Genomic DNA, 16,855 nt, shown 5'->3' with positions numbered 1-16,855 from the left:
GCCGAGGCGGGGGAGTTCGGGCCGCCGAGGGCCGGGGCGAGGTCGGGCCGCCGAGGGCCGGGGCGAGGTCGGGCCGCTGAGGGAAGGGGCGAGGCCGGGCCGCCAAGGCGGGGGAGTTTGGGCCGGCGAGGGCCGGGGCGAGGTCGGGCCGCCGAGGGCCGGGGCTAGGTCGGGCCGCCGAGGGCCGGGGTGAGCTCGGGCCGCCGAGGGCCGGGGCGAGGCCGGGCCGCCGAGGGCCGGGGCGAGGTCGGGCCGCCAAGGCGGGGAAGTTCGGGCCGCCGAGGGCCGGGGCGAGTTCGGGCCGCCAAGGCGGGGGAGTTCGGGTCGCCGAGGGCCGGGGCGAGGTCGGGCCGCCAAGGCGGGGGAGTTCAGATTTCGGAACATTTTCCAGTTTCCGGACGACCCCACCATGGATCGGCCTGGTGTCCGGAATCCGGAACATTCTGAATTTTGGAACTCTGGATTCGACGCTCAACCTGTATAATAATACTGTAATCATTTTTACCCGTGTGCATCTCCCGATAACGCCTGTTACGCGTGACTACCCTAACAGCCTAACTGTCACCCCTGTGGCTGCATCATGGGTCAGGGAAGGCTGCTGTGGTTGTTATCTGGGACCTACAGCTGTCCTCCTAGGAAGCCCTGCAACACTTCTGCGCCTGGAAGGGCCGGGTGCAGACTGGCAAGCACCCTCCTGGGAGGCTGCGTCCTCACATATATGGAGATGCTTGACACCTCCCCTGCAATCTCCCTCCATGCATTATGTACTGGCGGTCTGCCAGGTCTCCTCACGTCAGGAAACAGTATTCTTCTTCTGTCTTCTACACCGTCCATCAGTGTATCCAGCTCCATATCCGTGAACCTGTTGGCTCTCCTTGTACCTCTTACACCAGCCATCCTTCCAAACTCCTTCCCCCTCCCCCTCCCCTCTCCCCTTCCCCCTCCCCCTCCCCTCTCCCCCTCCCCCTCCCCTCTCCCCTCCCCTCTCCCCTCCCCCTCCCCTCCCCTTCCCCCTCCCCCTCCCCTCCCCCCTCCCCCTCCCCTCCCCTTCCCCCCTCCCCCTCCCCTCCCCCTTCCCCCTCCCCCTCCCTCCCCTTCCCCCCTCCCCCTCCCCTCCCCTTCCCCCCTCCCCTTCCCCCCTCCCCTTTCCCCCCTCCCCCTCCCCCCTCCCCTCCCCCCTCCCCTCCCCCCTCCCCCTCCCCTCCCCTTCCCCCTCTCCTTCCCCCCTTCCCTTCCCCCCTCCCCTTCCCCCCTTCCCCCCTCCCCTCCCCTTCCCCCCTCCCCCTCCCCTTCCCCCCTCCCCTTCCCCCTCCCCCTCCCCTTCCCCCCTCCCCCTCCCCTTCCCCCCTCCCCCTCCCCTCTCTCCCCCTCCCCCCCTCCCCCCCTCCCCCCCCTCCCCCCCTCCCCTCTCCCCCCTCCCCTCTCCCCCCCTTTCCCCCCCTCCCTCCCCCTCTTCCCCCCTCTCCCTCCCCCTCTTCCCCCCTTCCCCCCCTCCCCCCCTTCCCCCCCTCCCCCTTCCCCCCCTCCCCCCTCCCCCTTCCCCCCCTCCCCCTCCCCTTCCCCTTCCTCCCCCCTCCCCTTCCCCTTCCTCCCCTTCCCCCCTTCTTCCTCCCCCTCCCCCTCCCCTTCCCCCCTTCCCCCCTTCCCCCTCCCCTTCCCCCCTCCCCCTCCTTCCCCCCTCCCCTCCCCCCTTCCCCCGCCTCAGGGCCTCGCTGCAATCTCTGGCCTTTAAAAAGGCCAGGGAGCAGCTGGCTCGTTAGAAATCCTTACCTGCATGCTGAATTTCTCAGTGGTGATAACGCTCAAATTAAGACAGCTCACCACTGAAAAATCCACTTGGGAAGGGTTCCTTCGCACTGGAACACATTTTTCCACTTTTGAAGCTGAATATGAGGTGGCCCAACCACTCAAATACATTGGCACTAATGGCCCATAAAAAGGTGTGGGGAACACCAGCTTTCCAGCGGTACTGAATTTCGCGCCCTGTCTCTCTCTTCCTTTAAAGCTGTCTCTGTCTCTCCTCCTTCACTTCTGTCTCTGTCTCTCCTCCTTCACTTCTGTCTCTGTCTCTCCTCCTTCACTTCTGTCTCTGTCTCTCCTCCTTCACTTTTGCCTCGAACTGCCAATTCTGTTTCTTTCCCTTTCCTTTTCTGCTTCTTAACTTTTTTTTTCACCTTTTATTTTTCTGTTCCTTTTTTTATTAATCTATTTTACCTTTCTCCTGAGAGCTCAACATTGGCATTCAGGCTGATTAGAAGCAGTCACAGCAATACTCATATTGGCAAGCAAGTTAGAGACAGCACTATTGGCAGCTGTATTTGAGATTGGATGGAAAGGGAAGGTAGAGATGGAGAGAGGTCTGACAGTCTTCTAGTTGTGGGTTTTCTGTAGCCTGTTGGGGACAAGAACGCTGACTTACTCAGATTCAGCAGCCTTGTGTGAGACTTTTCAAGGACTCCTGGGTTGCTTTAAGGTGGGCTCTTGAAAAACCTGACTATCACCAACCCGAGTGAGGTGAATATAGATGAGAAACAATCACTTGATTAATTCTGTCAGTGTATTTTTTTATCAGCGATCGAGGAATGAAACAATCTAATAAAGCTTTAGGTTCCCTCAGTGGGAACACCACAACTTACATTCACCTTCCACTGCCAGCAGTCTGTCTCCTCTCCAGTCAGGACTTGTCTCAGTAACCCATGGCACTGAGTATCCCAACAGGATGTATCGAGCAGTGCTGCTGGGAAAAAAAGGTAAATATAAGCCTACAGCGCTCTCTGTTTTAGTGTCCATCAGCAAATCAGCTGTTTTTGCTGACTGTTTTTTCACAGTCACGCCTAGAAATCAGAAAAGCTGCTTCTCGGTTTTGAAGTTGGGAAGCAGGGCAGATCTGGCTTGCATACCACGGATTGAGTACTCCTGGAATAAAATAACAAAACCCATATAATTATTTGACTTGGAGGTCCTTTTTTAATACTAGAGTTACCGCAAAGCTCATTAGTGGTAAGGTCAGTCAGTATTAAGTAGACCCTTCCTCTCTGCGGTCCCATTTAACATTTACAAAATCTGCAGATTTTGCCTTGAATATTGGATGATCTAGAAAAACATTGAAGAATTGGCAGATATAACAAGCTGGAAACAAACACTGGTTTAAATAGATAGCAGAGCAGGCCATTGAATGATCTTTCCTAATTTCACCATAAATCATGTGTAGATGGTGGTAGAAATCCCTAATGCCACAAGTACTTACAATTGTAGCCCCTTTATTTTCTGAGAAGTGAAAAATGTTTTAAAGTTGAACAAGTAAAGAGCATCAAATTGGTATCGTCTTCAAATGTCATGTATTAATTCAACATAGGAGAAGAATTTGCTGTTGACATCACTTTGTATAGGCAAGTTCTTGACTGCTTTGATTTGCCCCAATTGTTTAATCAGCAAAATGTATTTTTAATAGTGTACGTGAATTGCTTACTAACCCAATTATGGAACAGCTGCAGTGTGCTACAAAATTAACCATTCCAATTTTAATCTTTGTTTTTGAGAGAAGAAGCTAAGATTTTATCCACGCTGTTGGTCTCTAACATGGAAATACTTTCCGTCTTCAGAATTCCCCTTTAAAAAAAATGCAGTAGATAATGAAAATATCTGGTATTTATGTTAATGCGTTTAATTATTTCTAACATTAGCATGGAGTTCCTCACAAAGTCTCAAGTCTGAAGCATGATTATTAACCTGACCTGTGCTTTTAAGGCTACTAGTACAAATCGACAAATCCAGATAATTGTATCTAGTTAGAAACTGCTGAGAATGCAGCCACTGATTTATGGTAATTAAATAAGTTAAATTCTGTCATTCCATGATTCTTTCCATTTTTGTTTGAAAACTGTAAGTTAGTGGCCTTGATTATTATCATATTCTCCTTTACCTGTGTACAGGTATTTAATTGGCATATTTACAAAATAAATATTGTGCAATTTTTGAAACTTTTAAAAACAATACCCCGAAACGATGCACTTAATGTACATCACATGGGCCTTTTTTAGTGTACAATGTCATCAATCATTTAAAATTTTGTAAAAAAAAATCCCTTACTTTGAGTGCAGGTGGCAGTAATACTGTGCAAGGGGAACCTCGCAGAACCGGGGGAATGTTGAGTAATAGATTTGATGATTCTCCGGGTTTGGCAGTAATCGGGGGGGAGGGGGTTGGTTTACAGGGTTTGGCAGCAGTAGGGCATCCCTGCTCTTGGCAGGGGAGGTTATGGGGTCTGGCAGGATTCAGAAATATGTTGGCGTCTATTAGCAACCTTGGCAGTGAGGTGTGTCATTGGAGAGTGCCAGGCATACCTATACCACTCCTTGTTCATAGTTGGTTCAAAGATTAATGGGATTACCTCATATTGCATGTTACTTACTGCTGCTTCGTGGTTTCTTCTCTCAAGACTGTACCAGTCAGTTTTTCTGATCCCATAGCAACCCATGATTTGTCATCGGTTACCAGTTACCTTTTTTTCTAACAGATAATGTCTGCTATTGTTGCTCTATGTTCCTGTTTCTCAGCTTGTCGTTAATGCGGTTTTGACATCATTAAAGTTCTTGTTCGGGATGTTTTAAACAGATTTTTCCTTAAGGGGTACCAGAGAGTGGAAGCTCTGGAAGGGGCTTGGAGCACAGGCTGCAACACTTGTTGGATAAGACTTTGGCACCCAAGTATAAAAAATATCCTTAGTTTTATATTGTACTGTCCTATCAATATAACCTAAAACCCTATTTCACTTATTGATCACTATATCTGTACTTTGTTATTTCAAAATATGAGCAAGCACAAGAATTTTATAAACAGCTTTTCTGTACAGTGGTTTAAGTAAGCTGCATGAATCCAGTATGAATGCATTTATGCAAGCAAGTTGAACAGTTTTGTTAGTTTTCAAAAAAAAATTCAAAGACAATGGGAATCTTTCTCATTTCCCTGAATTCCTCTTGGTCTCGCTGGGCAGCACATTTCTTGCAGTCAAGATGGCTGCAAAAGATGTGCTGCCCAGTGACCCAATCTTGTGCTTCCACCAATGTCGCTAGAAGGCACACAACAGTGGCCTAGCAACCACTTTTTCTCTGATTCTACCTCCTTCCTGTAGGAGGTATCTAGCTTCTGTTCGTTGCCCCTGCACATTAGCAAAGCTGAAATCAAGTCCTCAGCAATTTGGATCAAGGCAGAATTCAAATCTGTGCCTTTCCATGGCAATATGGCGACCACAGCTTAAGAAATGGTAAGTAGACACTCTTGGCTTCAAAATTCCTCGTGGAGTCCATCGATCACCTGCCGCAAGTCTGGGATCTCCCGTAAATGGCCAGGGGGCAGAGCCTGTGGTGGGGAGTCTCTAAGCTGGGCGTTCCACTCCTGAGCCTGGAATAGGACCTGGCATTTCTGTGGAGTTCAATACGCCAGGTGAGTGGAGGCGTACTAGACTTAATAGGGGCACAGCTTGGGGTCCAGGACTGGCAAGACCCCTGAAGAAAGTTAGATTTTTTTTTAATTTTGAAAGATGAGCCCTTTGCTATTGGAACTGAAGGGAATGTGGTCGGGGGGGGCTGAGGAACCCTCCAGGGTGGACAAATAGCTGGGCATGGAATCAGCAGGCACCAGAGGTGCAACTCTAGTGATACTTGCACTCACCTACCCTAGGCTAATTAAAGGCCCTCCCACTGACCCCACAAACGCCAGCAGGATCAGCACTGAAGGGAATCAGTGGCCACAATCCTGGCCCAATTGTCCCACTGATATTAGGCCCCAAACACTTCTTGTTGAGCTATTGATCCATTAATATACGTCAGTCTGCTAAATTGCTTAAGAAGTTTGCTCCTCGCCTATGTATGTATTTCTGTTACAGCAATTATAATTCTACAGTTTTTGTGGCTTGCATTATTTCTGTTTGTTTTATTTCTCTTAATGGTGTCATGTAAAAGCCCAATTCAGTACTATATATACTTCAGAGCATTGTAATGATTTAAACAAGTTTAAAGAGATTTAGAAAAGTAATCAAATGTTTATTTAAATCCCTCATAAATTAGAATAAACTGTTTCTTAATGCTGCACATTAAATTTAGATAAACCTCATTTTTCATTTAGTGGGGCATAGACTCGATCAACTAATTCCTTTTTCAGTGAAGCTTTTCAAAGTAGTTCTTAGCCTTTTAAAGAGATTGTAGTGGGCTGATCCTGGTGAATCAGACATTCCTCTTCAGTTGCATCAGTGTTCATATAGCATGATTGATGTTACAAGGTTTGTGGGGTGACGTAGTGACTAAAGCTAAGTTTACCTGACAATTATTTGTTCCGCTATGCTTCTCTGCTTAACATCTGAGTGTAAGGAAGCAATGCGTTTCCTTAGACTTCAGTATGATGTATCACACATTCTTCTTCTGATTAAAGCCAGTGTCACCCCTCGATTTCAGATATTTCTCCTTTCACCCAGGCTTCGTGTTAGAGCCAAGTGCCACAAAGACTGTATAGTACCACTGTTTGTATTATATTACATGTACTGCCTTGTCTGAAAAATGAAAACTCATTGCCCTTAGGTGCATACTGCGCCTTAATATGATTCATTCCATTTAAGTGTGTATATATGTTACTGTTAGATTATACTTTTTTGAAATGAATGGATTTTTAAAAGCCGAAACTTCCTGCTTTCCCTCGAGCAGTTTCTTTGGTATTTTCAGCTTCATCACTTTGTACAATATAACATTTATAAAACATGTCTGTGTGAATTTTAAGGGCTGAATAATTGAATGTACCAATGCTGTGAAACTTCCACATTTAATTTGCAACATGTTATAAAACTTGCCAATCGCAATCCCGCTGCTGTGTGTGTAAATATGTGACTTATTAGCCAGTTTTGGATGTCTCCCTAGTTTGCTTTATTTAAGTTGAGAGTCCTCAGTTTGCTTGGCCGCCTTCTTTTTTGGAGCTCCATTTAAACTGAGGGTCTGCTACACATTCGGCTCCTCTCCCTACATGGTTTGCTGCTTGCACAATACAATATACTTCCAATTTTGAAACGGACTTTTATGTACTGCCAGACATCAGCCAAACATGCAGTGATATTTACCATTATCTTTCAGCAAATCCTTGGTGAAAACATTGAACACTGCAATACTGATACCAGAACCACATAAACCAAAACAGTAAAAGGAAAAGAAATACATTGGCAACAATTCGCTGGGAGAGGGAGCTGAAGTGCAGGGCTTTCTATGTTTGGATGAAGGGAAAGGAGACTGTACAAGAGGCCAGAGTATGAGGAACAAATAGTTCAGGGAGGGGTGATTGTATGGCCATATCTACAGATATAAAAGTCATTCTCAATGGAGCAAGATTCATGGATCCCTCTGTACCAAGAGCACATTAAGGGCTCAAATTTCCCCAGGAGTTGCCCTGTTTTTTTTGGAGTCAGTAGCTTTTTTGGAGTAACTTAAAAATTGCAAATTTCCCCATTTAACTTACTCCAGTGAAAGCCAGTTAGTTAGGTTTTTTTCTAGTTTAGTTTTTTCTCTCCAAAAGGGGGCGTGACCAGCCACTTACACCTCTTTTGGCCATAGAAGCAAATTTGGCCAGCTAAAAGTTACTCCAAACTAACTTAGGCCAGCAGCCACTTTTGTAGACACAGAAAAACCTTACCTACATTTAAGAAATCAGCGCAGGTAGCCAGAGATGGCGGGGGGGGGGAGGTGGCGGCGGCAGGGAAGGTGAGTTAGAGGATTCTAAAGCACTAAACACCTTCACACCATCAGCACAACATCTTCAGCACAACATCATCAAAAATAAATGAAAGATAAGTCAGCTACTGAAAATAGAGCAGTTCCACCTTGCTGACTGCAGAACGCACCGGCTAGCCCTCCCGTCAAGGATAGGGGCGGCAGGCACACATGACTGTAGGGGTGAGGGATTTTTACTTTTTACAGTTGTCCCTAAATGTTGTGTGGTCCTAATGGAACATGATTCAGTCTTAATGCAAAATATCTTTTATTGGATATTTTACAGTGCACTTCAACAACAACAACAACAACAACAACAACAGCAAAGAAAGGCTGCACCCATCCCTCACCCACATCTCGGGGAAAGTGCACTTCTTCATAGGGTCAGTGGAGGGGGACGGGGGGGGGGGCCCGGCTTGGGTCTCACCGGTGGCTGGTGCGTGGATTGAAGTCGGAGTGACCTTTGTGCCCTTATTGCAGAAGCTAGCTCCCTCATGACATCTGCCATCGTTTGCACACCCTCTGAAATGCCCGCACTCAGTTCCCGTCTCAGTGCTGATATTTCTCCCAACAGTGTCGCTACCTCATCACGCACCCCACTGACAGTCGCCACGAGTGATCTTGTAAAGGAATTGGTCTCCTCACCCAATGACAGAACCTGATTAACATCTGCTGAAGGCTGCATCTCAGGAGAGACTGGTCGGCTTCTCCTTCCCCTTGCCGTGGGTCTGCCTAGTGGCACCCCTCAAGTGCGAGGCGCAGGCAGGGACGGTGGGGCACTGGGTGTTCCAACATGCATTTCACCACCGCCACTGGGACCCGCAACCTCGGAAGGTGTGAAACCATGGAATGTCGCCGAGGAGCTCATGGAGGTTTCTGGCAGTGTGATGCCCTGTACTATGGACTGATCCACATTGTGATCAGCATTCTCCCGTGAACACATTTCCATGGGTCCCTCCTCCCCCCACACGCCTTGGTCTCGAGCGCACGCATCTGGATCTTCTGATGGATCTTCAGCATGTTGAGGAGTGTTGTCGTCTTCTGCAAAATACAACAGAACAGTCAAATGGTTGGCAGCACAGGAGGGGGCAGGATAGGTGGCATTGAGTAGTCTGACGCGTAGCAGGCCAGTCAGCAGGTTGACTTGAAGGACGACGGTGCATTTTAATGACTCACCCTCACCCTCGCGTGTGGGTCCAGCTTGTGCAGAGCTGATTCTTTTTCTGCAGGTGCGACTCAGCAAGGCAGCAACCTTCTGTTCCGGGGGTGATAGTTGGTGCAGATTTGGCGGCCCTCCTCCTGTTCTAAGTCTTTCCCTTTTGTTGTGGGCCAATTTCTTCTGCAAAGATGAAAATATAACTTTTCACACATGGTGCGCTTCTGATGGGTGGGACATATACAGAAGGTCACACTTTCAATTGCAATTCCATTTAAAGATGAAGATATTACTTGCACTTGCACTCACTACTTGACCAACGTCCTGCCATTTCTTTTTGCACAGGTTTCCAGATCTTGCGGTATTCACCCCTGCGGAGTATTCTTCTGCAACTACGTTCCATTTTCTTCTCATTTCCTTGGGACCACTCTTACTGATATCCAGCTCCAGCCATTTCTCCTCAATGACAGTGACTAGTTTCTCCACTTCCTCATGGAGGAAATTCTTTGACACAAGAGCATGCAACAAGAACATTCATGTATTGGATTTACACTCAGGTAATGTTTAAAAATCACAGTTCTCACCTTCCACCTATCCAGCACTCCTTTCCACTCCCTCAGCCACCCAAAAATCACTATTCACACCTTACCTTTATATCTGGTCCATTGCCAATGATGCTGAGGCACTGAGGACGCTCTCCCTTTAATTGGCCGATTGCTAAGTTTCCTGCTCCACTGCGCATGCGCGCGCACTGCGCATGCTCAAACATAGAAACATAGAAAATAGGTGCAGGGGTAGGCCATTCGGCCCTTTGAGCCTGCACCACCATTCAATATGATCATGGCTGATCATGCAACTTCAGTACCCCATTCCTGCTTTCTCTCCATACCCCTTGATCCCTTTATCCGTAAGGGCCACATCTAACTCCCTTTTAAATATATCGAACGAACTGGCCTCAACAACTTTCTGTGGTAGAGAATTCCACAAGTTCACAATTCTCTGAGTGAAGAAGTTTCTCCTCACCTAAATGGCTTATTCCTTATCCTTAGACTGTGACCCCTGGTTCTGGACTTCCGCAACATCGGGAACATTATCCCTGCATCTAACCTGTCCAATCCCGTCAGAATTTTATATGTTTCTATGAGATCCCCTCTCATTCTTCTAAATTCCAGTGAATATAAGCCTAGTCGATCCAGCCTTTCTTCATTTGTCAGTCCTGCCATCCCAGGAATCAATCTAGTGAACCTTCGCTGCACTCCCTCAATAGCAAGAATGTCCTTTCTCAGATGAGGAGACCAAAATTGCACACAATATTCAAGGTGTGACCTCACCAAGGCCCTGTACAACTGCAATAAGACCTCCCTGCTCCTGTACTCAAATCCTCTAGCTATGAAGGTCAACATGCCCTTTACCTTCTTCACTGCCTGCTGTACCTGCATGCCAACTTTCAATGACTGATGTAGCATGACACCCATGTCCCGTTGCACCTCATTTCCTAATCTGTCACCATTCAGTTAATATTCTTCCTTCCTGTTTTTGCCACCAAAATAGATAACCTCACATTTAGCTACATTATACTGCATTTGCCCACTCACCTAAGCTGTGCAAGTCACCCTGCAGCCTCTTAGCATCCTCCTCACAGCTCACACTGCCACCCAGCTTCGTGTCATCTGCAAACTTGGAGATATTACATTCAATTCCTTCGTCTAAATCATTAATGTATATTGTAAATAGCTGGTGTCCCAGCACAGAGCCCTGCGGTACCCCACTCGTCACTGCCTGCCATTCTGAAAAGGACCCGTTTATCCCTGCTTCCTGTCTGCCAACCAGTTCTCTATCCACGTCAATAAATTACCCTCAATATCATGTGCTTTAATTTTGCACACTAATCTCTTGTGTGGGACCTTGTCATGCATCCCCCTGCTGGCACTCCACGAGACGCTGGGCCCAAGCCCCGCCCTGCTGCCGGCTGCGCTGAGCAAACACGGCCGAAACTCCGCCCCCCGCAGGCTCTGCAGCGCCACGACACTGGAACCGGACGACGAGGGAGCGGCCAAAGTGGAAGGTAAATTTTCCACGCTTTTTTTGGCTCACAAAGTCGGCGTGCCATCCCTAACTACGCCGCTCGAGGCGGCTGGGAAAATTTGGGCCCTATGAAAGTAGGGTGGTCTGGTACCAAACTGCAAAATCGAACAATTTAGGTCAGAACCAACCAGAAAGTATCATTAGTAAGTTCCGAACAATCAGTGTGTTCTAATATACTTCTACAGTGTATGAAATGCTACTATTTAAACATAGCTAGTAACGTGGAATCTCAAATATCTTAGCTTTGAGCCCTCTATATAAGTGTTTCCTATCCTAATCCTGGTGTGGTATTGAAGCTGGTACCCAATTATGCACTTTTTTCTGGGTATGTGATGTTAATTTGGAACATTAAACTATTATAAATATCTTAAAGTATGTCAATAATATTCATGCTAAGTCAATATAATTACATAATGTATTTTGAGATGGTCTGAGAGTTGGATTTTATTTTGCATTAGATCATAAGCTGTATTTGCAAAATGACCCATGATTCCTTCTTAGAAAACCTTGTGAATATATCTTGTACCACACTGAAGAATGTAATTAATATATTTCTATGAAATAAAATGTGAACCAGAAAATGCAGAAAATGGACTTCATACTTGAGAGAGTTTGCTAATTATTCTTGTTTGCTGTAAACCTTATTTGACAAGTGTTCCACTTCATTCAATTTTTCTACTGTGTAACTGGTAGAATTAGTAAATCAAAGTGTACCTGTCACACTTTTGACGAACGAACAACGGTAGCAGATGAAAACCCAGACTGTTATTACTTCACACTTTAAAAAAAACTAAAACAGATTCCAGAAGTTTTATGATTATAATTCCAGTGCTTTAAAAGAATACCTTTCACTGGAGGATCTGGCAGTGGCAGTAGTGGCATTGTGAAGGGAACAAATCAAAAGCTCATAATTTCAGTGAGACCAATTCCCAAACCCTCCTTGAGGAGAGAGGGAGAGACTGGCACTAAATGCCAACTCTCTCACCCCCCAGAACAACTGATCTGTGTGCAAGACGAGGGCAGGCAAAGTAATACACTAGCCACTGTTCCTTTTCTTCCTTGGACACCAGCACACTGTCTCCCCCCTCACCCCCCCCCCCCTCTAATATTAAGAGCTGTACACTTCACACTTCTGGCTAAGAGGTGGAGGGTCACTAACTCACAATCTTACATTTTGTGTTGCTATCTCCCAGCATGTAATCAGAGAAGGTTGGTAAAGATAATTAGGAATTTAAATCTCTGCCTTTACCTCAATCCCTCTATCCTCACCCATCACTAACCTTCCTTTCCTCGCCAAGGTCTTCCTATGTATTATTATCTTTGAGATCCGTGCCCATCTCTCCCGCAACTCCCTGTTTGAATCCCTCCAATTAAGTTTCTCCACCTCCCACAGCGCTAACCAAAGTAACAAACGGCATCTCTGTGACTGTGACCATGGTACATTATCCTTTCTTGTCTCCTCAAGTTCTCTGCAGCTTTCGACAAGATCCTCCTCCAGTGCCTCTCTGTTGTCCAGCTTGGTGGGCTGCCCTCACTCGGTTCAATTCTTACCTATCTGATTGTGGTTAGAGAATCTCCCACACATACCTTCCTTTCCCACCACTGCATCTCTGAAGTCCTAAGTACCTATCATTGGCTCCATTGCTCTTCCTCATTTCCATGCTACCCCTTGAAGACATGGTCTGCGGACATAGCTTCAACATGTACACTGATCACACTCAGCTCTACCCCTCCAGCTTTTCTCTTGAACCCTCCACTGCCTCAATGCTGTCCGACATCCAGTCTTGGATGAGCCATAATTTCCTCCGTCTTGGTATTGCGAAGACCAATGCCATTGTCCTCGGCCCTTGCTCCAACTTTGTATCCTGGCCAACATCTTCATCCTCCTCCCTAGCCACTGTCGGAGGCTGAACCAGACTATTCAGAACCTTGTTGTGTATTTGACCCAAACTGAGCTTCAGAACCCATATGCTCATTATCACAAAGACTACTTACTTCCATCTCTATGATACAGGTATTGGCCACCTTCGCCCCTCAGTCTATCTGTTGTAGAAACCTTCAATCATGTCATTGTCAGTTCCAGTGAATGAAAACATGCTTTCCTGGACAGCCTCCAATATTCCATCTTCATCTCATACAAAACTCTGCCGCCTGTATCCTATGCAACACCAAGTTCTGCTCATCCACCATCCCTGTCCTTGTTGATCTACATGGGCTTCCAGACACCCAACATCTCAAATTTGAAGTTCTCAACCTTGTGTTTAAATTGCCTCTCCCTGTTTCTGCAACCTCCTCGACTCCTACAACCTGTCATTCCCCCAACCCCCCTCCTTTCTGCTCCCCCAAACACTTTTTCATTCCCTGACTCTCTGCATCCCCTCACCCTTTGCCCAGCTGTTGACAGTCATATCTTCTGCTGCCAAGGGTACACACTCTGGTATTATCTTCCTAAACCCCTTTGCCTCCCTCTCTTCCTTTAAGCCCTCTTTAAAACCCACCTCTGACCAAGCTTTTGGTCATCCTCCTAATCTGTACTTTTTAGGCTGTGTGCCTTTTTCCTTACACCTCTGAGGACAGTTTTCTATGTTAAAGGCATTATAAGTGAAAATTTGTTGCTTTTATAAGCAGTAGCACATATAATTCAAGTTGTTTTCGTTCAAAATGAAGATTGAATGAGAATATGATCCAGGTCAAAATGTTGAAAGGTATAGATAGTGTAAATGTAAACCGTTGATTTAACTTGGGTTGTTTGCACAGAACTTGAACATACCAGTGCAGAATTTACACACCTAAAGCTTGATAGGTTTTGCCCCACAGAGTGGTAAATATATGTTTTTAACTCTCATCAAAAGCAGTCATTGTTGTGTCAGTTAACCCCTTTAAGTAAGGATCTGGATGAATATGAAGTAAAGAATGGAACTGAGTATGCTATTAGTGTTGGTGTAGACTTAAAGGGGTAGATTTTCTGGTCCTTTGTGCTCTGTTTTTTTGACCCCGAGAGGCGGCAATGGCGGCAGTGAGGTCTTCTGGGTGGGCGGTCAGCCTCCAGCGCCTCATGAGGGTTTTCAGGGCTGGTTTTGCGGCAGCGGGGAGTTGCAGTGTGCAACGCCCCTGGTTGCGACACCGGCGCGCTTTTTAACTCCCGTACGCCCCGCAGTGACCGCCTGGGAAAACGGGTGGTCCAACCTATACCGACTGCAGAGAGGTAAGTGTGACTGTTTTTCTTTTAATTTTTTTTGCGATATATTTTGTGGTGGCGTGGGTTATGTATTGGGAATGTTTTTGTGGGGGTTTTTTCAGGGTTTTTTTTTCTCCCCAGGTGTCTCTCGGAGCACTCCCGGGCCAGCTCTTTAGCTCTGGATTTTCTCATGCTAACGCCCTGAGAGAGGTGTCCAACGCCTCCCTTAGCACTGCACCCAAAACTCTTGACCCAGCTGCCCAATTTTGATGACTGAGACACAAACTGTTTCCCGGCGTAAACTTTACCGCCCCCACTGCCATTACAGCCCTGAAATCATCAAAGCTGAAAATCCAGCCCAAAAGCTTGAATACAAATAATTAAAGCTGGAATATAATTATTGCATTTAAGTTGGATCCATAGACGTGACACCTGTGGATTCAACCAGTCACAGTCAAATAATGCAGATTGCAGTTTTAGATCAATATCTTGCTCAATTACTTTCTAAGGTAGGGAGAAATTTCACAGATTCTTAACTTGGGGAGTATAATATATGGTTATTTGTCTCCTTTGGAAAAGTAAATAAGTTGAGAGTCAATGTTCTGTTGGGAAGGAGCAGGCGCAAAAGGTCATGGAGTCTTTTCTTTTGCCGTTCTTTCTTAATGCTTTTTTAAATTAAGAGACAGATTTAGATATAAAATATTTGCTATTAACTAGTATAAGGTACTTTTTAAAATATTAAATTTATTTGAGAATTAAAGGAAAGAATCCTGTTGCATACAATAAACGCAGGCAAATCAGAAACATGCGTGTGAACAGACTTGCTGTAACAAGACTGGTTATGTCGATGCTTCTTAAATGAGAAACAAATCGTGACTTTCTAACAAGTTAAGTGCTACTTATAAATGTTAAAGTACTCATAAACAATGAGGACTTTGCTAGGAATTAGCTTACATGATATCAGATTTTCATAGAAGTGGCGCTGACTACTAACAATTTAGCTAACTACTTAGTATTTTTCCATTGAATTCATAAGTTTCAGAACACAGTTCACATACTTGCGTGTGTATCTAACTTGTACAAATGAAGTTTAGCTTTTAAAATTACATTTCAGATAAACTTTGTGTGCATCCCCAAAGTAGTTAAGATCATGATTCAAAATTAGGAGTACTCAACAAAGAACAACTATTTGAAAGTAAACTTGTAGTACACATCTCTCTGAGTCTCTGGGCATGGGCATGTCGATCACAAAGTTATTAAAAAAATAAAAATATCCCACAAAAGCAAAACAGATGTGTCAACTATACTTTTATACTAATATTTTAGCTGTTCCAGTACAGGCTAATAAGGACTAGTCACTGAACATTGCCATTAAAAATTGTGCAGAATCTTCCTGCAGAAATGCAAGTCTTTCTTTCAGATTAACTGGAGAACTATGTGAAAATCTAGTCATCTGCTTCAATAATATTAGTTAATTGCAGATTACTTGTTGATGTAGCAATGGAAATCCCCAAATGTGACAAGAAAATATTAAAACACAATTTAAAAGTAAGATAATTGCTTAAGACAGCTCCATGGTGGTGAAGGAAATCTGCTGCGTTTTTCTTGACTGCTTTTAGATTTTCTTCCTACACATGGGGTTTGCTTGTAACAATGCAAGATAGTCACCAAGAAATTAAATAGGGAATTCAGAAGAGACTTCTTTATCCAGAGAGTAGGGAGACAGTGGAACTCGCTATCACAGGGAGTAGTTTAGGTGAATAGTATAGATGCATTTAAGGGAAAGCTAGATAAGCATATGAGGGAAAAGCAAATAGAGGGTGATGCTGATAGTTAGATGAGGAAGGTTGGGAGGAAGCTCGAGTGGAGCATAAATGCTCCATAATAGTTAGGCCAAATGGTCTGTTTCTGTACTGTATATTTTATGTAATTGTATGCAACATCTTAATGGACTTGTTGTTTTTGCAAGTGTTGCTTGTATTTGAAATTTCTTTACTAGAATTGTATCACTCTGTGGGAACTGTGGGGTGAATTTCTGCAGAATTTTTCCGCTTGTCTGCTATAACGTTGGTGGAAGCTGCTACCGGAACTCTCATCAGAATATCTTATTAGAATCTATCTGATTGGATGCTGGATAAATGAATAACTGGTGACATAATCAGAATTGCAATCCAAGTGTTCAATTAGATAATTAGGCCTAGAAATTCGCACCACCGGCCTTGCGGCGCCGCTAAATACTCCTGCTAAATTCGGCGAGTGTTTGGCGGCAGCGATAACACGTAGCACCCCGCTCTGCTGCACCGGCGATGCTAACACCATCACTGTGCAGAGCGCCCCAGACCCTAAATTGGGTATCGCCCCCTGAAGCTGCGCTGGCCGATGACAGCAACAGCTTCAGGGGACATGTACCGACCGGGCAGCCGTCTGCTCGTGGGGCGAAAGTTAAAGCGGAGCTACGCTGCTGCTTGAGTGCCGGGCTGTTGGTCCAGGTAGGACCCTTTTTGGCTGCAGAGTATGCAGCTTGGGCCCTTCCCTTCAATTAAGGAACGAGCCCCTCCTACCCGGCAGTGTTACATGGCCCAGAGCCTCGCTCCCCACGCACCTGCCCTGCTGCAGCCCCAGAAAGTAGTGCTTTATTTTGCTCTCCACTTCCTTTCGGGGGTGGTAGTCCCAATTTCGCCCCCATACCTA

At 45.8% G+C, this 16,855-nt stretch overlaps 2 protein-coding genes across 10 annotated transcripts in view; one reads left to right on the top strand and one right to left on the bottom strand.

Annotated features, from left to right (window-relative positions):
• cmss1 (cms1 ribosomal small subunit homolog) overlaps positions 1-16,855 on the top strand; it is a 362,453-nt gene that overhangs the window by 236,504 nt on the left and 109,094 nt on the right. The gene's annotated exons all lie outside the window — the stretch shown is intronic.
• filip1l (filamin A interacting protein 1-like) overlaps positions 1-16,855 on the bottom strand; it is a 293,850-nt gene that overhangs the window by 222,268 nt on the left and 54,727 nt on the right. The window contains exon 1 of one of the 4 annotated variants that reach the window (XM_070893706.1): positions 2,637-2,656. The exons of the other annotated variants lie outside the window; for them this stretch is intronic. The gene's annotated coding sequence lies outside the window, so the exon portion shown is untranslated. Of the gene's footprint in view, positions 1-2,636; positions 2,657-16,855 lie in introns of those variants that run through there. 4 annotated transcript variants of the gene reach the window in all.

This window comes from Pristiophorus japonicus, chromosome 11, assembly GCF_044704955.1.
Source record: "Pristiophorus japonicus isolate sPriJap1 chromosome 11, sPriJap1.hap1, whole genome shotgun sequence".
NCBI lineage: Eukaryota > Metazoa > Chordata > Chondrichthyes > Pristiophoridae > Pristiophorus > Pristiophorus japonicus.
Note: the sequence above shows the minus strand (reverse complement) of the source record. Positions and strands in the feature narration are given on the sequence as shown.